The 22,888-nt window shown below is 36.3% G+C and overlaps 2 long non-coding RNA genes and 1 pseudogene across 2 annotated transcripts; 2 read left to right on the top strand and 1 right to left on the bottom strand.

The window, feature by feature from the left end:
• LOC104736563 lies at positions 4,398–5,570 on the top strand. Its single transcript, XR_759588.1, has 3 exons — positions 4,398–4,866; positions 5,313–5,354; positions 5,469–5,570. It is a non-coding gene; the product is annotated as an uncharacterized LOC104736563 (long non-coding RNA).
• Positions 8,157–9,329, top strand: LOC104736564. Its single transcript, XR_759589.1, has 3 exons — positions 8,157–8,625; positions 9,072–9,113; positions 9,228–9,329. It is a non-coding gene; the product is annotated as an uncharacterized LOC104736564 (long non-coding RNA).
• Positions 10,134–11,958, bottom strand: LOC104738187 (annotated as a pseudogene).

The following is a 22,888-nucleotide window of genomic DNA, read 5'->3' on the forward strand; positions in this document are numbered from 1 at the left end:
CATTCTGTAAAGCGAAGAAGCCTAAGGAAGTGGCTCCGGCTTAATAAGCCTGCTTTTGGTAGTATAATAGAGACTCGAGTAAAGTTTCGAAAGTCTCAGAAATATTTTCATTCAGTCTTTCCGGACTGGAATTTTGAAGGGAACTACGAATTTGAGGAACTGGGAAGGATTTGGGTCGTGTGGGACAAGAGAGTTAGGCTGCATATTCACTCCAAGTCAGGCCAGATGATTACTTGTATTGTGCGTATGCCTAACTCCCCTAAAGAGGTAGTATACTCATTCATTTATGCTGTCAACTGCAAATATGGGAGGCAACAACTATGGGATGAGATCGAGGAGCTAGCAAAGGATCCTATCATCAGTCTGAAGCCGTGGGTTGCAATGGGCGACTTCAATCAAACCTTGAACCCTAGTGAGAGTTCTATTGGCAGCACAAAGGTTACAAAAGGAATGCTGGAATTCAGGAGTTGCTTACTAAATGCAGGGCTCTTTGACTTGACTACTAGAAGAAATTCTTTAACTTGGTGGAATAAGCGTGAGACCAATCCTATAGTGAAGAAATTGGACCGTATCTTGGTAAATGATAATTGGCAGTTGGAATTCCCTCTTTCTTACGCTTATTTTGGGGAGCCTGAAATGTCTGACCACTGTCCTAGCTGCCTAAAGTTAGGAGTCCCTCATAGATCTAAGAAGCCCTTTATGGTCTCTCATTTCCTCTTCCAGCATAAAGACTTCATCCCTCGAGTATCTGAGTTCTGGAACAGCACTACAATTGAGGGAACAGCAATGTTCCGATTTTCCAAGAAGCTCAAGCTTTTAAAAAGAGTCATCAAGGACCTCAACAAACAGTTCTATTCTGACCTTGAGAACCGGGTTAAGGAAGCTCAAGCAGATCTAGCATTTCATCAGGCGAGATTCCTTGCAAATCCTTCCCCTCAGTTGGCAACGCTAGAGAGGCAAACTCAACAGAAATGGTTCGAGTTGGCTTTGGCTGAAGAGAAGTTCCTTATGCAAAGATCTCGCATAAAGTGGGTTGAAAGTGGTGACTGCAAGTCTGCATACTTCCATAGGATGATAAACAGCAGGATGGGCATGAATCAAATTCACTATCTTGTAGATGACTCAGGCCAAAGACTCGAAGAGATTCCAGAGATCCAGAACCACTGTGTTAATTTTTTCACCAAAATGCTGGGTACTTCCTCTAACTCTATCTCGGAGGAGGATAAAGAGTTGATTAGATCTCTCTCGAGATACAAATGTGACCAACAAACAAAAGATCTCCTGCAAGCTCACATTTCAGATGCGGACATCAAGAGAGAAGCTTTCGCTCTACCTAGAAGTAAATCTCCTGGCCCAGACGGCTTTACTGGGGAATTTTTTCGAGCTACTTGGGACATAATTGGAGGGGATCTCACGTCAGCAGTCAAGGAATTCTTCTCCTCAGGTCAAATTTTGAAACAATGGAATGCCACCTCCATTACTCTCATCCCAAAAAGGTTAGGAGCTGACAAGATTGGTGATTTCAGACCAATATCCTGCTGTAACACGGTCTACAAAATCACTTCCAAGATTTTGGCCCGTCGTCTCCAGACCTTATTACCTGATATGATCAACAACTCTCAATCAGCATTTATCAAAGGTCGCTTACTAGTTGAGAATGTCCTTCTGGCAACAGAACTGGTCCAAGGATCAAACAGTTCATCGGTTTCCCCTAGAGGAATGCTAAAGGTCGACTTGAGGAAAGCATTCGATACTGTAAACTGGGACTTCATCCGGATTCTGTTAGAGGCTGCTGACTTTCCACCAATCTTCATCACTTGGATTAAAAACTGCCTGACAACAACCTCTTTCTCTATAAAGGTAAATGGTGACTTATGTGGCTACTTTCAGGGCAAACGTGGCTTAAGGCAAGGAGACCCACTATCGGCTCCGCTGTTTGTAATGGCTATGGAAGTATTTTCCAATCTCCTAATCGCCAAATTTGAACAAGGTTGTATTGGGTATCACCCTCTTGGCAGGAATCCTCACATCACCCACCTTGCTTTTGCTGATGACATTATGCTATTTTTCGATGGAAAACATTCATCCCTCCAAGCAATTACAGAGGTTTTGGATTCCTTCCATCGACTCTCAGGACTGGCTATGAACAAAGACAAAACCGAGTTATTCCATGCTGGCCTCTGTCAGAACATATCCGATTCTATATCTGGTCTGGGCTTCAAGGCTGGTGAGTATCCTATCAGATATCTTGGGCTTCCTCTACTGCCCAGAAAACTCAAGAAATCTGATTACTCACCCCTCACTGATAAGATTGCGGCTAGGTTTAACAATTGGGCTGTTAAAACCTTATCATTCTCAGGAAGACTACAACTTATTTCCTCTGTGATCTACGGGTTAGTTAATTTCTGGATGACAGCATTTGCATTGCCTAAAGGATGTATCAAAGCAATTGAGAAGCTCTGTAAAAGTTTTCTTTGGTTTGGGGATATCACTAAGCGTACTCATGCCAAGGTCTCGTGGGACAAGATCTGCTTTCCAAAAACAGAAGGTGGTCTCGGGTTAAGGAACCTGCTTATGTGGAACAAAGTCCTTAATCTGAAACTTATCTGGTCCCTATTCACAAACAGTGGTTCTTTGTGGGTTACTTGGATGAAGGAGCATCATCTTAAAAGAGGAAACTACTGGACTGCGACAGTGCGCAGCAATTCAAGTTGGGTTTGGTGTTCTCTACTTAAACTGAAACCCCTGATCAGTTCCCTACTCCGGTGCGAGATAGGTGATGGTCGCACAACCAGCTTCTGGTTTGATGCCTGGTCTCCTCTAGGAATTCTCAGTGAATATCTAGGCAACACTGGTCCTATCCAACTAGGTATCCCATTTAACGCGGTGGTTGCAGAGGCCTGTTCGAGCCAAGGCTGGAGGTTACCCTCGAGTAGGTCCAGGAACCCCTTGGTGATAACTCTCCGTAATGCACTACTTAGCATACCTCCTCCAACCATCACTCGAGGCACAGATACTTACCACTGGGTGGCCGGTAATGAATCATCCTCTTTCTTTTCAACTAAGAAAACTTGGAATCACCTCAGACCTACTGAAGATACGAAATGCTGGACCAAAGCAGTTTGGTTCAAACACTCAGTTCCCAAGCATGCTTTTAATTTTTGGATTGCTAATCTGGACCGCCTTCCGGTCAGAGCAAGGCTTTTATCTTGGGGAATGAATATCCCTTCCCAGTGCCTCCTCTGTAATTCTCAGCCAGAAACCCGAGATCACCTCCTGTTACACTGCCCGTTCTCTGAAGAGGTTTGGCACAAGATCATGTCTAGGCTCAACCAGCACCCTTGTATCTTCGTCAACTGGTCCACCCTGATCACCTGGTTACTGTCCAAATCACCAAATCTCTCCACCACTTTAAAAGGTATAGCAGTTCAGGCCACTATATACATGTTGTGGAAGGAAAGAAATTGCAGGCTTCACGACGGCATCATCTCTAGTTCCTCTGCAGTTTGCTCCCAAATTGATCGCAGTGTTAGGGACACCCTTCTCGCCCGTTCATATCGCAAAGGTTGCAGGAGACTTCTATCTCAATGGTTCGCCAATGGTTTCTAACGGCAGTTAACTATTTTAAGTTCCTATGGCTTTTTAATTTTTTTTTGTCATAGCTTCTATATTTTTTACCCCTAAAGTCTTGTACATTTAAAAAAATTAGAATCACAATATGTGAAGGAAAAAATTTATATTGTTATTAACTTTATGTATCATATGTTTATTTAAAACAATAAAAAAATCAAACAAAAATGGTAGGAGAATCATAATTTTAAAGAATGACAAAATCTTCTAAATATCTATATTATTAATTGTGGAACATTATATGGATAATTCAAAACTTTTAATTTTGTTTATTTATATGGATAGTAGAGAGAATTAATTAAATTGTTTGGATATGCATATAAACAATAACATATATTGTAATTCTTTAGAAAATGAGATTTGTTTTAAAAATGTATTTAAAAAATACTAGTTTAGATATTGGAAAAATGAAAATACTGGATGAACTATATTTATAGGACAATATAGGAAGGAAAAAAAAACCAAAACCTTCCTAGCAAAACAAAAGCAGAATTGTAGTAAAACAAAAGCAGAATCATAGCAAAACATAGTAATATTTTCTTTAAATGCAAAATTAAAAAAAAAAAAACATAGTTTTCAACTTGTTGTAAATCAATGTCTCCGATTAAAATAATTACTTGTTCTGTTAACTATCAATGTCATAAACAGTCGACTAGTTCAGATTGAACCTGATACCTAACCCAGAGACTAAACTTGCAGCCAAGACATCTTCAAATAGAACCTGAAACCTTCATAGTCATAAAACTGTCTTGAACCCAACAGCTATCTTTACCAAGTTTCTAGCTTACTCCACCTGCAATTCCATTACTTGAATTTCAACCTTTAACCTGAAGCTTCAATAGACTATATAACACATAGATGCATCCTCCTAAGGCGTCTCCTAGTAACCAGAATCTAACTGAACTTTGTGAAATTTTCACCCAACATCAATCTTAAAACGATTTCTTTTAACACATATACAACTAATTATTTCTTTTTTTTTTTTTTTTCAACTAAATTATTTTTTTCGTTTATTTGTGTAGATTTATGGGATTAGACGACAGGCCTGATGTAAAAGATTCCGTTTCTCCGGGGATCTTTTACATCATCATCCTCGTCATAGTTGGCATCATCATCCTCGTCGCCGACCTCTGGTATTTATGGAATAGAATCTCGTCTTTATACAAAAGGATTTACAATGACGATAGGCAACCGGCCGAAGTCGAGATGAGTTGAGGTAAAAATCATCTTCTTAGGGTGAGTATAAGTGTATTAATTCAAATTGGATTTGTTGATTTGTGTTTGTGAATCTTTTGGATTTGTGGATTTGTGTCCCTTTGCGTTTGGATCTGTGGGTTTGTGTCCTTTTGCTGTTGTTAATTTGTAGATCAATGTCATTCACTTTTTTGTAGCGTTTTGGTGTTTTGCTCACATCTCTGCTTTCTTATTCACCATTTTTGTTTATATGTCATATATTCCTTATGCTTGTTTGAGGTGTTCTCTGGTTGATCTAAGATCTGTGTTTCTTTGCTTTCCCTTTTTTGCTTTTAGTCGTTTGAAGCATGACGCTAATGATTTTTTTTTTTTTGTGTGAGAAATCTGAGTTTTGTTTGACGCTATTTCTCTTTAAGAGATGTTATAGAACTATTTCAGATATTGTTAAGCATTTTTCTGCAAAGTATGAAATATTTTTTTTGTTTCAGCTGCTATTTGGTTTGCAACCAGATTCTGGTGTGACTCTATTGGTAAGTGGTTGTTAAGTGGGTCCATTCCCATATTTTTGTAGGCTTTGTATTATTTTAGTGATAGAATTTGTACATACAAGCAGAAATTTACTATCATACTTGTAAGATTTTCAGATAAATGAAGACTCTCGTTTTTGGAATGACAACAAAGACTCGGAGGCTACCAAAACAGAGGAAATTAGTTTTATTTTTATTTTGAGGCTGACACTTTGTTATGTAAGACTTATGTTATGTAAGACTTCTTTTAGTTAATATAATATTTAATGTTATGTATGTGGATGATTTTATAAAATATAATTTTTTTTAAATTAAATCTAATTGAATAAATTATACAAAACAAGATTCAAATATACAAAATTTATATAACGATAGAATAGCACTAGTTTTGTGTAATGATAAAATGTAATATAGCATTCAAATAGAGTTATGTGGGGATCTATCAAAGCATGTCAAAAACGCTATAATATATGGGGTATCTATCATGACTGCCGATGTCAAAGCATTATGTAGCATTTCTTTCGCCCTAACAATATACATATTTCTTATAGTGTCTAATGGCCCAGCCGTCCAAAAGTTCTAGACCTGTTCTTCGATAATCCATTCATTTGCTAAAGAGCTCATATATAACGACATCTCCTTAGACATAAGAAAGGAAATAATATAATCCTAGAACATAAAATAGAAATACATATAACTTTAGAATCACGTTCTCTATCATGTACTCTTGCATACTTCTTTTTTTTACTTTAGAATAATAGACATATCTAATTAAATTGATTAAATTAATATTATGTAAAAAAAGTAAGTTGTTCCTCGGTATACCGTGAGTTAAATCATAGAACCAAAAACCTAAATACGATTATACAATCTTAAATACTAAAGAAAGCAAACAAAATTAACAAACAAACACAACTTTTTTTTTTTTAGTTTGAAATAACTTGTCTCAAATGTACATCATTTTAATTCATAATAAGTTTTATTAAGTACCAAGTCTTAAGATTACAATGTAAAATATTAAACTTAACAAGAGTTTCCTCCTGTACCACCATAATTAAAAAAGAAACCGAGTCGTGTACGATGAAATGGTTTCNCTGCGACAGTGTGCAGCAATTCAAGTTGGGTTTGGTGTTCTCTACTTAAACTGAAACCCCTGATCAGTTCCCTACTCCGGTGCGAGATAGGTGATGGTCGCACAGCCAACTTCTGGTTTGATGCCTGGTCTCCTCTAGGAATTCTCAGTGAATATCTAGGGAACACTGGTCCTATCCAACTAGGTATCCCATTTGACGCGGTGGTTGCAGAGGCCTGTTTGAGCCAAGGCTGGAGGTTACCCTCGAGTAGGTCCAGGAACCCCTTGGTGATAACTCTCCGTAATGCACTACTTAGCATACCTCCTCCAACCATCACTCGAGGCAAAGATACTTACCACTGGGTGGCCGGTAATGAATCATCCTCTTTCTTTTCAACTAAGAAAACTTGGAATCACCTCAGACCTACTGAAGATACGAAATGCTGGACCAAAGCAGTTTGGTTCAAACACTCAGTTCCCAAGCATGCTTTTAATTTTTGGATTGCTAATCTGGACCGCCTTCCGGTCAGAGCAAGGCTTTTATCTTGGGGAATGAATATCCCTTCCCAGTGCCTCCTCTGTAATTCTCAGCCAGAAACCCGAGATCACCTCCTGTTACACTGCCCGTTCTCTGAAGAGGTTTGGCACAAGATCATGTCTAGGCTCAACCAGCACCCTTGTATCTTCGTCAACTGGTCCACCCTGATCACCTGGTTACTGTCCAAATCACCAAATCTCTCCACCACTTTAAAAGGTATAGCAGTTCAGGCCACTATATACATGTTGTGGAAGGAAAGAAATTGCAGGCTTCACGACGGCATCATCTCTAGTTCCTCTGCAGTTTGCTCCCAAATTGATCGCAGTGTTAGGGACACCCTTCTCGCCCGTTCATATCGCAAAGGTTGCAGGAGACTTCTATCTCAATGGTTCGCCAATGGTTTCTAACGGCAGTTAACTATTTTAAGTTCCTATGGCTTTTTAATTTTTTTTTGTCATAGCTTCTATATTTTTTACCCCTAAAGTCTTGTACATTTAAAAAAATTAGAATCACAATATGTGAAGGAAAAAATTTATATTGTTATTAACTTTATGTATCATATGTTTATTTAAAACAATAAAAAAATCAAACAAAAATGGTAGGAGAATCATAATTTTAAAGAATGACAAAATCTTCTAAATATCTATATTATTAATTGTGGAACATTATATGGATAATTCAAAACTTTTAATTTTGTTTATTTATATGGATAGTAGAGAGAATTAATTAAATTGTTTGGATATGCATATAAACAATAACATATATTGTAATTCTTTAGAAAATGAGATTTGTTTTAAAAATGTATTTAAAAAATACTAGTTTAGATATTGGAAAAATGAAAATACTGGATGAACTATATTTATAGGACAATATAGGAAGGAAAAAAAAACCAAAACCTTCCTAGCAAAACAAAAGCAGAATTGTAGTAAAACAAAAGCAGAATCATAGCAAAACATAGTAATATTTTCTTTAAATGCAAAATTAAAAAAAAAAAAACATAGTTTTCAACTTGTTGTAAATCAATGTCTCCGATTAAAATAATTACTTGTTCTGTTAACTATCAATGTCATAAACAGTCGACTAGTTCAGATTGAACCTGATACCTAACCCAGAGACTAAACTTGCAGCCAAGACATCTTCAAATAGAACCTGAAACCTTCATAGTCATAAAACTGTCTTGAACCCAACAGCTATCTTTACCAAGTTTCTAGCTTACTCCACCTGCAATTCCATTACTTGAATTTCAACCTTTAACCTGAAGCTTCAATAGACTATATAACACATAGATGCATCCTCCTAAGGCGTCTCCTAGTAACCAGAATCTAACTGAACTTTGTGAAATTTTCACCCAACATCAATCTTAAAACGATTTCTTTTAACACATATACAACTAATTATTTCTTTTTTTTTTTTTTTTCAACTAAATTATTTTTTTCGTTTATTTGTGTAGATTTATGGGATTAGACGACAGGCCTGATGTAAAAGATTCCGTTTCTCCGGGGATCTTTTACATCATCATCCTCGTCATAGTTGGCATCATCATCCTCGTCGCCGACCTCTGGTATTTATGGAATAGAATCTCGTCTTTATACAAAAGGATTTACAATGACGATAGGCAACCGGCCGAAGTCGAGATGAGTTGAGGTAAAAATCATCTTCTTAGGGTGAGTATAAGTGTATTAATTCAAATTGGATTTGTTGATTTGTGTTTGTGAATCTTTTGGATTTGTGGATTTGTGTCCCTTTGCGTTTGGATCTGTGGGTTTGTGTCCTTTTGCTGTTGTTAATTTGTAGATCAATGTCATTCACTTTTTTGTAGCGTTTTGGTGTTTTGCTCACATCTCTGCTTTCTTATTCACCATTTTTGTTTATATGTCATATATTCCTTATGCTTGTTTGAGGTGTTCTCTGGTTGATCTAAGATCTGTGTTTCTTTGCTTTCCCTTTTTTGCTTTTAGTCGTTTGAAGCATGACGCTAATGATTTTTTTTTTTTTGTGTGAGAAATCTGAGTTTTGTTTGACGCTATTTCTCTTTAAGAGATGTTATAGAACTATTTCAGATATTGTTAAGCATTTTTCTGCAAAGTATGAAATATTTTTTTTGTTTCAGCTGCTATTTGGTTTGCAACCAGATTCTGGTGTGACTCTATTGGTAAGTGGTTGTTAAGTGGGTCCATTCCCATATTTTTGTAGGCTTTGTATTATTTTAGTGATAGAATTTGTACATACAAGCAGAAATTTACTATCATACTTGTAAGATTTTCAGATAAATGAAGACTCTCGTTTTTGGAATGACAACAAAGACTCGGAGGCTACCAAAACAGAGGAAATTAGTTTTATTTTTATTTTGAGGCTGACACTTTGTTATGTAAGACTTATGTTATGTAAGACTTCTTTTAGTTAATATAATATTTAATGTTATGTATGTGGATGATTTTATAAAATATAATTTTTTTTAAATTAAATCTAATTGAATAAATTATACAAAACAAGATTCAAATATACAAAATTTATATAACGATAGAATAGCACTAGTTTTGTGTAATGATAAAATGTAATATAGCATTCAAATAGAGTTATGTGGGGATCTATCAAAGCATGTCAAAAACGCTATAATATATGGGGTATCTATCATGACTGCCGATGTCAAAGCATTATGTAGCATTTCTTTCGCCCTAACAATATACATATTTCTTATAGTGTCTAATGGCCCAGCCGTCCAAAAGTTCTAGACCTGTTCTTCGATAATCCATTCATTTGCTAAAGAGCTCATATATAACGACATCTCCTTAGACATAAGAAAGGAAATAATATAATCCTAGAACATAAAATAGAAATACATATAACTTTAGAATCACGTTCTCTATCATGTACTCTTGCATACTTCTTTTTTTTACTTTAGAATAATAGACATATCTAATTAAATTGATTAAATTAATATTATGTAAAAAAAATAAGTTGTTCCTCGGTATACCTTGAGTTAAATCATAGAACCAAAAACCTAAATACGATTATACAATCTTAAATACTAAAGAAAGCAAACAAAATTAACAAACAAACACAACTTTTTTTTTTTTAGTTTGAAATAACTTGTCTCAAATGTACATCATTTTAATTCATAATAAGTTTTATTAAGTACCAAGTCTTAAGATTACAATGTAAAATATTAAACTTAACAAGAGTTTCCTCCTGTACCACCATAATTAAAAAAGAAACCGAGTCGTGTACGATGAAATGGTTTCACTCTACCAATTCTTATGGCATAACATTTTGGACTATCTACCAAAATCTCCATAGGAAAAGAATTCATTTTATGACTGTTATAGTTGGAATCCAAAGCTTCAATCTTTGTAAACAATGCTAAATCTGTGCGGCCTCCTCCAACTGGAAAATTACCATTGCCCATCGGGGGACTTGAACCTGAATGGGAAGCACGAACTATACATCCAACTCCAACTGTATTAGCACCACTGTTTAAAATGTCAAATAGCTCTTTTGGCCAATATCCAATATCTACGCTCGGTGCATTTTTTATCAGTTGCGTAAGCCACCAGTTTCCTGTTGCGTTATCCTTTTTCATACATCAAAAGATGAAAAAATTTGTAAAAACGAAAGAGAATATGTGCTACTAACATTAGTTAAAGCAAACTGTTATTATATAATCAAATACATGTCGATCACTAATATGACTCATAAATAATTAATTTCTAAATTCATAATTTATTTTGATGAAAATACATAAAGAACCCGAAGAAATACCTGATGGATGGACCAACATGTCCAATCAGGGACTCCAGGGTTAAGGTTTATGGGTTGGACTATGGGAATTCTCCTTGATACCTGAATAAACTCATCACATGATGTATTGTAACATCCTTTTCCATCTTTACCCTGTCGAAATCATGTTTATTATTCATATTTTATTTTATTTAAGGATTAAGTATAAATACTTTAAGGAAAACTAAAAAATAAAAAGTTCACATGTACACCTTAAAATATCCATATGTCCAAAGTTGTCTGGTGCCAAAGAAACTTGGATTTATCTGTTAAAACGACTTTCAATACTTAAATGAATTTTACAAAAAAAAAACAATAAAATGTAGAACTTACAATATAACCCGCTTGGATAAAATTGACTTGGTTATTCAACCAACTACCTATATATATTTCACTATATGAAGCCTGGTCTTTTCCGATATTCAGCGTATATCCATTATACCAAGCTTCAACACCACGATATGGACCAACACGTGACCTTACTCCAACAACCTACCAAGAACCAGTTTTATTGACATGTATACAGAATAATACTTGAAATACATATAAAACATAACTAGATCTAATGTATAAGGAGAAAGTTAAATGTTTACATGTGTTTTAGGATCGTTGACTGTTAGCGGATGGAAATACTTCTCGGCAAAAAGTTGTGTTTTGGATTGTATTCATTTGAGATTCCCAAAATAGGAACAGTTCCACTTGGACATCCTTTTTTCTTTGAATATGATTTGTTGTTGTCAATCTGATTCCTTAATTCATGTCTTGAAACTGAAGGTTTCATCTTGTAAAGAATACTTGTATGTCAAATTTAAAATCACATTTTATAAAAGTAAATTCAAAATCACATAAGAAATGGACTTTTTATATGTCAATGCATCTGGATTGTGTGATTTTGTAGCAAAGGATGATCAAGTCCTGGTTGCTTATTAATATCTATGCAATTATATGTAGCATTTTCACCTATCTGCCAACGACAAAAAAATAGAGGTGATTTTGAAAATAGATTAAAATAATAAGGGGGACATGTGTATGAATTTCTAAAAAAAAAAAGTCAAATACCTAGCAACTAGCAAGAGCACTGAATTAGTTTAGTTGGGCGTATTAACACTAACCTTGAAGGAACTGCTAGGCAACACACTTCGATTAGAAGGAACTAAGGCTCTTGAAAACAATAGATGTAAGAGATTTAAAACCAAAGCTATTTCAGTTATTGAAGACATTTTGTTTTGTTTAGTTTCATCAAGAATGAAATCACTATGTTACTTATATATACATATAATTAGCATTACATCAGTTTTTCCTAATAAAGTAAATAAAAATACGAATCTTTGACTATACATATTATGTGACTCATATTATGTGACATTTTGTTTTACTTATATATACATATTATGTGACTCATATTGTTATTAACTTTGACTAATAACGTAATAAGTATTGAATGGAGAGTGTGATAATACTTTGACCAGAAAGAAAGAAAAAAAGGATTTGCTTATTGTAATCAATATGTAGACCCGGTAACTTAAAAAAATAGTCACGATGAAATTGATTTTATAATTATCTTTTGTTTATGAATTATGTTAAGGTGTGTACTTAATATTTATGTATGATAAGGCTATATTTTTGGATTTCAAACTCCTATCATAATCTTATTATATAAAGTTGGGTTTTAAAAACTAGCCACTAACAAGATTTTGACATCCATCAAATTATCAATTTCAGATTTTGACATATGTAAAAGTTAATATTTAATAGAAAGAATTTGATTACAGCAAAAATAAAATATTTTGTTTAAAAATATTAATAATGTAAAAAGATAACTATCAAAAATTACAAAATATATATATATATATATATATATATATATATATATATATATAAAATTCAAAAATATAATATTATTTACTTATTTTTAATTTAAATTTATTAATATTACAAAACATATAGAAAAAGGAATTAAGCAAAATATACAGTTAATTATTAATTTTAAATTTTATAAACACTCCTTTTTGATCACATTATTTTGGGTTTTCTTGGACTTGAATTAGGCTCAAAGTGGGCTGGACTCCCCAATAGTTTTTCTCATGCTCTCTTTGGCCATAAGCTCTTGAATAAGCTCATTTAGTGCATTTCTTAGCTTCTTAGCCTTTGCTCTAGTCATTGGTCCTTTAGGTACAAGCAATGGTTCCTCCGCTACAAGCTCCTCGGGTTCAAGCTCAGCTACTAGTTCTTCAGGTTCAAGCTCAGCTACAAGCTCCTCCTCCTTAGCTCCATCCATGATCACATCATCCCCCTCCTCTTGAAAATGATTTATCCTCAAATCTGGATCATCTGGCACAAGAGGAACTAAATAAGAAACATTTAAGCTTGAACTCACATTGTACTTACCTTGAAGATTAAGTTTGTAGGCATTGTCATTGATCTTTCTTTTGATCTTAAAGGGTCCATCGATTATAGGCATCAGTTTTGACTTCCTTTCAGCTGGAAACCGTTCTTTCCTCAAGTGAACCCACATTTGGTCTCCGGGTTCAAATACTATATTGCGTCTTCCTTTGTTAGCTTGTTTTGCATACTTCTTTGTCTTCTCCTCAATGTTTTTTTAATGCTTTCTCATTGATCTTTTTGACAAGGTCAGCTTTCTTTTGCCCATCCAAGCTAGCTCTTTCACTTAAAGGTAGAAGGGTTAGATCCAATGGAGATAAAAGTTTAAAGCTATAAATGATCTGGAACGGAGAAAACTTAGTTCCTAGTTTAGACCAAAGAGTTTTCCAGAAGTAACTCAAAAACTTTGTATCCCTATCTGAAACAATTGACTTAGGCACTCCATGCAAACGAACAATTTCCTTGAAGAACAACTCAGCAACATGCAAGGCATTATCAGTTTTGTGACAAGATATTAAATGCGCCATTTTTGATTATCGATCAATAACCACAAAAATGGAATCATTACCAGTCCTAATTCTAGGCAAACAAAGCACAAAATCCACATAAATACCATGCCAAGGCTGAGTAGAAATACGATGTTGATACTTTACCGTGAGATTGTTGATATCTCTACAATCAAGACACATGCTCTACAATCCTTTTTGGGAACAAGTGGGACTGGGAGCACATATGGGCTCACGCTCTCTCTGATATGTCCCTTCTCCATGAGTTCATTAACTTGCCTTTGAATCTCCAATGTCTCCACGGGATTAGTCATGTAAGCTGGTCGGTTTGGAAGTGACGCACCTGGGACGAAGTCAATCTGGGGTTCTATACCTCTTATTGGCGGCAAACCGTTAGGGTTCTCTTTTGGAAAGATATTTGAGAATTCCTCAGGTTTTGCTGTTTTAATTTCTTTGTCTCGGCTTTTCTTCAATTGTACCTGGTCTTGATGGACCTTCAACGGAGTTAAAGAAACCAGAGTGATCTTCTTTCCTTTATGCTCAAAGGAATGCCAGTTGGTGTAGCCATCATGTATCGCCCTCATGTCAAACTGCCAAGGTCGTCCTAGAAGAATATGGCTTGCATCCATGGGAAGAACATTGCACAGGATCTCGTCTTCATATCGGCCGATGGTAAGAGAAACCGTGACTTGCTCCCTGACGTACTGTTCACCCATTTCATTCAACCATTCCAGCTTAAAAGCTCGCGGATGAGGTCTTGTCTCAAGTCCAAGCATCCTAACAAAAGTATCACTAGCAACATTAGTACAGCTTCCACCGTCAATGATCAAAGAACAAACCTTATCTTTAACTAAAACATCTAGAGTGAAAGAGATTCTCCCTTTGTTCTCGGTCATTGGACTTAGGCTGAACGCTCAATGATCTCCAAGTGACCAGAAGTGTCCCTTGAGTTGGATATTCAAACTGCCGTTTCTCTTCGTCAAAGATTGGACCAAGATCTTCCTCTTTTTCTTTATCGTCCTCAGACTCCACTTCACCATTGTCTAGGAGGATCATTACCTTTTGATTCGGACATTTTCTGGCATAATGTCAGGGTCCTTGACATTTGGAACACTGAATATCCCTTGCTCGATTGTTGGTCTCGACTACCTTTCCTTTATCAAGACGAGTATGAGCATTAGCCTTAAAAACTGAATTTGATGGGGTTGGAGACTTACCTTTATCTTGATAACTTGGTTTTGGAGTAAAAGAAGGTTTAAAGAAATCCTTCCTCTTGGTTTGTTGTTTGATTAGAATCGCCTTGTGCAACATTTCCTCCAAGCACAAATTTGAGGATCACTCAGCCGGATTAGAAAGGATAGAAACTCGCCAAGGTGCAAGGTGCAACAAGGGAGATTTGATGGATTGAGGGGTCGCACAGCAGTTACGGAAGGCTGCTGATATTCCCAACTCCAATCACTGCTAGATATGACACACTAGTCCAGCAAAAGGAGGCTGTTGCTTGGATATTACACACCAAGAAACAAAGAAATGTTCTAGACAAAGAACAAAGAGATAGATTCTTAAAACAAAAAGGAAAATTGATTGATTTCTCAAATGAGATTACATGTGTTTATAAGGAGATAGAAAACTTGGTCACAAAGCCAAATATTATTCTTGAAACTAAAACACAATAAAGATAGATAGTTGAATGAATACCCAACTCTTGAAGTTTGCATTCCCAAGGTGTTCTTCCCAAGGTGAGTTGAACTCTATTTTCGTCACTGCTCTTTGACCACAAAATAAATTGATTATTTTGGGCTTTCTTGGACTTGAATTAGGCTCAAAGTGGGCTGGACTCCCCAATAGTTTTTCCCATGCTCTCTTTGGCCATAAGCTCTTGAATAAACCCATTTAGTGCATTTCTTAGCTTCTTAGCCTTTGCTCTAGTCATTGGTCTTTCAGGTACAAGCAATGGTTCCTCCGCTACAAGCTCCTCGTGTTCAAGCTCAGCTACTAGTTCCTCAGGTTCAAGCTCAACTACAAGCTTCTCCTCCTTACCTCCATCCATGATCACATCAGTTGGAATGGGAATCTAATCCTCTGTAGGGACTCCTTAGACTCACTAAGTAATATTAGATTACTTATGATAGTATTTTGCCCTCCAGGTAACCAGTAGAGGGGAGCTAGAGGGCGTGTTGGACGATAGGAGCCTATAGTAGTTTTGTGCCTGTGTAAAGAAAAGTAAAGTATGTTTCATATGTCCAAAAATGTATAATATTTTTGGCTCTATGCCTGGCCACAAACTCTAAAAGTCCTTTTGTCAACTTTGCAGAATATTTTTACTTAATGAAAGAAATCGGTTTTATATATTCTTGAGTACGAGTAATGTCTGATAATGACTTAGTCCGAGTCGGCTCAACAATTGGGCATCATGATGGTTAGCAATCCTAAGTGATGTCTAAAGTGGTGGGAATAGCACCGGTTCACTGGCTAGGGGTATAGTTCCATTTTAGAACCTTGACCAGATCGATGGTGATTGTTTCCATGTAGCGTCCCAGGGTCGTTCTGGGGGTTCCCGGCCATAGGACGGTTTGGGGGCGGTACAACCCTGGTAAGGCTAACTTGGTTGCAGATGCTCTAAATCAGAAGCGGGCGGCTTCGGCTAAGGAGCAGGATATGGAATCTGTGTTAGGAGAGATCAATGCATTGAGGTTGTGTGCTGTCTCTCATGAGCCGCTAGGTTTGGAGGCGGCTGATCGAGCAGATCTTCTGAATAGGGTGCGTTTAGCTCAGGAGAAAGATGTGTGGTTGGTGAATATCTTTAGAGATGTTGATTCAGAGTACCAAGTCTCTTCCAATGGTACCATAATTGTGCACAATAGGATATGTGTGCCCAAGGATGAGGTGTTGAGATAGAAGATGTTGAGGGAGGCTCATGCGAGCATGTTCTCTAGTCCTTGGCAAACGGTTTGTACGGGTTAAACGGGTTGGGTTAATCGGTTTTCAGGAAATTCAGGTCATGAGAAAAAAAACAGCTACCAAGTCAGTTGTATCGAGTCCTTTGTTAAGGCTGCCAATCCGCATCCAAAAGTAGGCAAAAGAGCAGCTTCCTATCTATTTGTGCACCATGAAAACCATAACAAAAGATTTAACAATTCTATAAAGAAACAAAATAACACATAAACTTAACAATGTAAATCAAATACATAATCAGAAACTAGAAAATAGACTTAGACCTTAACAATGCAAGACACAAGTAAGCATACACAAAACTAAACACCTACGTACCATACTTTGCAGAATCATGGAAGAGCTGCCACTGAATTCCGAGAATCTACACAAGAAAAGAAAAGAAATTACAAAAGAGATTTGAAAAATTAAAACATAGTAAAGAAACTTAGTGATACTTACCAAGAGATTCCAGAAACTCAACCTCTTCCAACATTTACACCAAGTTTGATACTTGTGCTTCTGACTTATGTGAATTATTTAGCCATTGTTGTGCACATATCAAAACCTCAACCATGTAAGGAGTTAAGGAACTCCTATAAGAGTCCAACACTCGACCACTTGTACTAAAAGCCGACTCAGAAGCCACTGATGAGACTTAAATTGCTAGAACATCTCTAGCAAGTTCTGACAAGATTGGGAACTTAGAACTATTGCACCTCCACCAACTGAGAACATCGTAAGATAACCCAAACTGTTTTCAACTCTTACCTCAGTTTTTTCTGTCAAAGAGATCTGTAACTCATTGCTGCCATCTTCACTTCTCTTACAACCAACTAACTGACTGTAAAGTGACCCCATCAACTCACAATCATCATCATATGAAATTTCACACATGACCGTAGGCTCAAAATCTGGAGGACCAGCATCCTCTACTGGTTGACTCAGCCTAAGACTATAATCTTCATACAACCTCTTCATTGCACTTGAAACTAAAGACTGAAGTTTCTTACTCTCTATTGTGTCCTTGCCATAGAGTTGTTCAAAGCAAAGGGAAGCAAACTCCATTTTGTTGCGAGGATCAAAGGCACTGGTCATAATCACTAGAGGATTCATGTTATGCAATCCGGCCCAGGACTTCTCGAACTTGTGCCTCATTACATAAGCTTTCTTTCGGATCTCCTCAATAGGACTAGAAGCCTTATCATTTAGATTCCTCCCAATGTCAACAATTTCATTGTAATACAATGTAAAAGTTACCGACTTTGAAGCTGAGAATGTCAAAGTACCCTTATATAATACTTTCATAAATTTAACCAACCTTTCAGCTTTCTCCCAATCAACTGAAGTTGGTGATCCAATCCTTTTTTATTTTGACCTCTCTTCTACTTCCTCGAAGTAGTCACAGTACAGCTTCTTCACTCGCTATTTTCTCAAATGCAACCCTCAGCTTCATAGCAGCAGTCATCATCATATAAGTTGAATTTTAGCGTGTGATAACATGTAATGGCAAGTTGCCTCTACATACCTTTCCTGTTTTGCACCTCATTGCAAAAAGATCTAAGCCTACTGAAGGATGACCTAACATACTTGACTGCATTCCTTATGGCAACTATACTTGGATTTGCCTGCTTCAAACCATCCCCAACAATCAGATTTAGTATGTGTGCACAACAACACATGTGTAGAAATTCACCATCTCTTACATACCTTTCCTGTTTCGCACCTCATTGTTCTTTGCGTTATTAACAGTAACTGTGAAATCCTTTTCAAAATCCCATTTCAATGCAATCCATCAACTGTCCTGCAATGGTATCTCCTTTATGATCCGTCACAACCTTAAAACTGAGGATTCTTATCTGTATTTATTGAGCATTAATCCAGTGCGTTGTGGTCACCATATAGTTGCAAGAGGTTGTAGGAGAAGTCCATATCTCTGTAGTCAGGGACACCCTTCAAATTTGTTTTCTCTTCCAGATAGAGTGCAACAATGTCTCTCTTTACAAGTCCTTCTCAATATTGTCTTGTAGAGAGGTAAGACATTGAAACAAAAACGTTTCCAACCCTCTGATTCGATAAAATAAATGGCAATTCATTGACAACAACCATTTCATTAACTGTTTTCCTAAACATAAACGAATCAAACTTGATAACCTTCAGATTCCCATTACTATCACCACTTAGCACCTTCTGTTTTTCCTTCTCATCAAAATCCTTGTACTGTTTACATCTAGCTAAGTGGCCTATCATTATGATTAATTCCAGCTGTTTTTGAATCACAACCAATCTATGCAGCGCAATACATACAAAAACTCTTACCAGAAACATCATCCTTTTCCAGAAAATGTTGCCCATATCACCGCTCTTTTAACATACTTCTTCTTTCGTGGTCTTGGTCATTTAGCAGAAGCAGTGGTAGGTTATTTACGAGTGTTTCCTGTTAGAACCTCTTCAGTATTTTCATGTTGAAGTGGCGGGTCCATCTCATTGTGCTCTTCATTCATCAACAAAACATACACAAAATTCAGATTAACAAAAGTACACACATATATAAAACTCACATATACAAACTTATTTGAAAGTTTAAAAACCAAGCTCTAACCCTAATATGTTACAACCAATATACATATACAACACAATAGAACACAAGGACCATAAACAAAAGACTAAACTCACATCGATATACATACACAACACAATAGAGAACAAGTACCATAAACAAAAGACAAAACTCACATATACAAACTTATTTGAAAGTTTAAAAACCAAGCTCTAACCTTAATATGTTACAACCGATATACATACACAACACAATAGAACACAAGGACCAGAAACAAAGACAAAACTCACATCGATATATATACACAACACAAGGACCATAAACAAAAGACAAAACTCATATATACGAACTTATTTGAAAGTTTAAAAACAAAGCTCTAACCCTTATATGTTACAACCAATATACATACACAACACAATGGAACAAGAGGACCATAAACAAAGACAAAACTCACATCGATATACATAAACAACACAAGGACCATACACAAAAGACAAAACTCACATATACAAAACTGATTTGGAAGTTTAAAAACTGAACCTTAACCCTAATAAGTAATATGTTACAATCGATAAACAGACACAATAACCCCATAACAACAATAGACAACCTCTGCTTTTGAAGTCTAAACCCTAACCCTGAAATTCCCCAAATCAAAATCGATTTGGAGAATTTTAGGGTTAAGATTCACAATTCGAAATCAAAGATTATCCAGACTACAGAGGAATGAGTGGTAGAGACAACCTATGCTTTCGAAGTCTAAACCCTAAATCTAAAATTCCCCAACTCGAAATAGGGTTTACAATTCGAAATCAAAGATTATCCATAGGAATGAATGGTAGAGCAAAGAAAAAAGAAGTATTGATTAAAGAGAAAGAACAAAGAAGAAAAGCTTACTTTCAAGAATTCGTAAGCTTCTTCGGTTTTGCAAGAGGAGCAAAATCTTCTTTTGTTTCGCAGGAGGCGAATCTAAAGAAGAAATGAGCACACAGTTAGGGTTAAGTTAATAACTTAGTACCCTTATATATGGCTGCATAATCTCGGGCTAGGTAAACCAATCGGGTCCAATACCCGAACCGACATCTGAATTCTCTAATTAATTTGGTCGATCGGTTTGTCCCTTTCTAATTGTTTGGTGCCGATAACCAAATCATTCAATTCTCTCGGGTCGGTTTATTCGGGTTATACCATTTTCCCAAGACTAATGTTCTATATTCATCCATAAGCGACCAAGATGTACTGTGACATTAAGCCGTATTATTACTGGGTCGGTGTAGTGACACGTACTAGGGGATAAAGGCCAAAATAAAAACTTTGAAGAGGAAGCCTAGAAGAACTCAGAATGATGGAGAAGGGAAATTAAAGGGGAATAACCAAGAGACTTATTAGGAAATGTCAATAGATTGAGAGACGGTCAATGGCCAATGACTAGATGTGTACCATCGGACCAACGGGGAGGATCTTTGATGGTCAAGGGGAATTCATTGATGGAAAGTCTTAAAAACTACTAAGAAGAGAAACAGTCGAGGTAAAAATAAGAGAAGTCGTAGATTGAACGGTAGAAATGGAATGGCAATGTACTAGTCGACCGTTCACTGTGGACAAGAAGACCATTCACTATGGACAAGAGGACCGTTCACTGCAGACAAGAGGTCCATTCACCACGGACCATTGTACCGAGGGGCTATCAAAGGGAAATCTATAGAATGTACCAAATGCATTTTGACGTAAGAAATTAACAAAGAAGGGAACTAGGCTGATAAAAAGAACCAAACTATAACAACATGATCAAAGCAACTTTCCTAAGATCGCACTAAGTGGTCGAGGAAGTACACTAAAACGCGAAGAAGAAGTAAGAGTATGAGATAAGCTAAATGATCAAGACTTAGTGTCTGATCAAAGAGAAGCATTGCGTGAGGATCAATGGACGCAGAAGGGACGGGAATTTAAAGAAGAATTGAAGATCCTGGCCACAGTTCGAAATGTCATGGGCTATTTAAAGGAAGGGATGAAATAAGACACTTCTTGGGGAAAATTTACCATTTGATGGAGGAGAAGTATCACTTGTCGAGATTAATAGCCACTTGTTGTCGCGTTTGAGCCACATGCGCCGCCTGCAGGTCATGTAGAGCCACGTGTAGTCACATGCAAATTACACAACACTTGTCCAGATCGATTTGCCACTTGTCCTTGCATGATAACGGACTTAGGGGCCTATAAATACAACCCCTCTGCCTTATTTGTGAGTTCTTAGCCTGAAGAAAACACAAAAAATCTCTCTAAAAAGACTTGATCGCTTAAGAAGGAAAAAGAGGAAGGTTTGTTGGAGCTAACGTCTAAGGAAGAAGGACGAGTGTTGTTAGATCCGTGGTGTAGTGAAGCTGAATCATTCAATCTTCTGCTTAAATCACTGTGAGTTGTGGTTGCTTGTGGATGGTGCATGAGCTTAAAGCTCTTGTATCAATCCTTGTTTTTTTTGCTTGTTTTGCATGTTATTCTTGATAGGATGCATGTAAACTAGCCCAATTTAAAATAGACTTGCATGCATAGTCTGGTTAGATGGCATGGAGTCATGAGGAGAACTAAAATGGTTTGGCATGCATAAAGAATCGGTGGTATGCATAAATTGAGAAGTTAAATCCATGGTTACTTGATGAAAAATCAGTTACCTGATGGATTTTAGGACATTTGTTTGGCCTTTAAGGCGGTCCGGTTTAGGACATTTGTTGGCCTTTGTGGCGGCCCTTGTGGCATTTTGATGATCCTTGTTTATTCATGATGTATTCCAGTGAGGGGATATGTGATTGGTAGGACATTATGTTGTTTTACATGAACTACGAGAAGTAAACCTGGTTAGAGATAGGACTCGAACGTGTTCAGAATTTTTTGCTCTAAGGACAGTTGGTCCTGAACGACTCTTGGGGGACTTTGGTTCTGAACGACTCTTGGGGGACTTTGGTTCTCCTAGTACTGCCATATTCTGATACTTTGTGGCTTGTGAGTATGGTGAGTATATCGACTTCGGATGACGATCCGGAGGCGCGATGTAGGGTGGCAACCCGAAAGACGAATATTGGACTTCTGATAAGTTACTAAAGTTGGTCATATAACATTGTTAGGATGTTGGCTATTTGCTTCTTGACATTGTTGCATTATGAATTGTTAGACGCTGGTATTTGGTTATTCATTATTGGAGTTATTTGTTGGACTACTGTTATTGCTTATGTTATCCGTTGTTGTTGAATGTTATTAGGTTGTTAGGTTGTTAGTGAGTATTGGATCACTGGTAAAATTTCATATTTAATAAAAAAACGGGATGGATTGTTTCAAATCCAAACTTACAAATAAAGAGGTATGATACCTTAAGTAGTCAAGTTTCAAAGACTGTTGAAAATAAAAGATGTATGGAGCTTGAAAGATGAGTTGTAATGTTAATGCAAAAAGAATAAGACTACTTAAAAGATGAGTTATAATGTTATTAGTTTAGAAGTTTGAAGAATATATATTATTTGTATTTTTCCGTTTTGATTATCTTATATGATCAGTGGGCATTTAATCGCATTGGCCTGAATGAAAATTTCAAATAAAAAAATTGCAAAACTATCTAAATGAATTATAAAGATAAAAGAAAACTGATTTGGCTATATATACTCTTTTAAAAAAATGCATAAATGTACAATATATAATTTTAAACTACATGAAAAATTGGTGGCATAAAAATATAAATAAATTAAGGGGCATATTAAATCATTAACTACAATTTATTTGGAT

The sequence above is a fragment of the Camelina sativa genome, chromosome 13, assembly GCF_000633955.1.
Source record: "Camelina sativa cultivar DH55 chromosome 13, Cs, whole genome shotgun sequence".
Taxonomy (NCBI): Eukaryota; Viridiplantae; Streptophyta; class Magnoliopsida; order Brassicales; family Brassicaceae; genus Camelina; species Camelina sativa.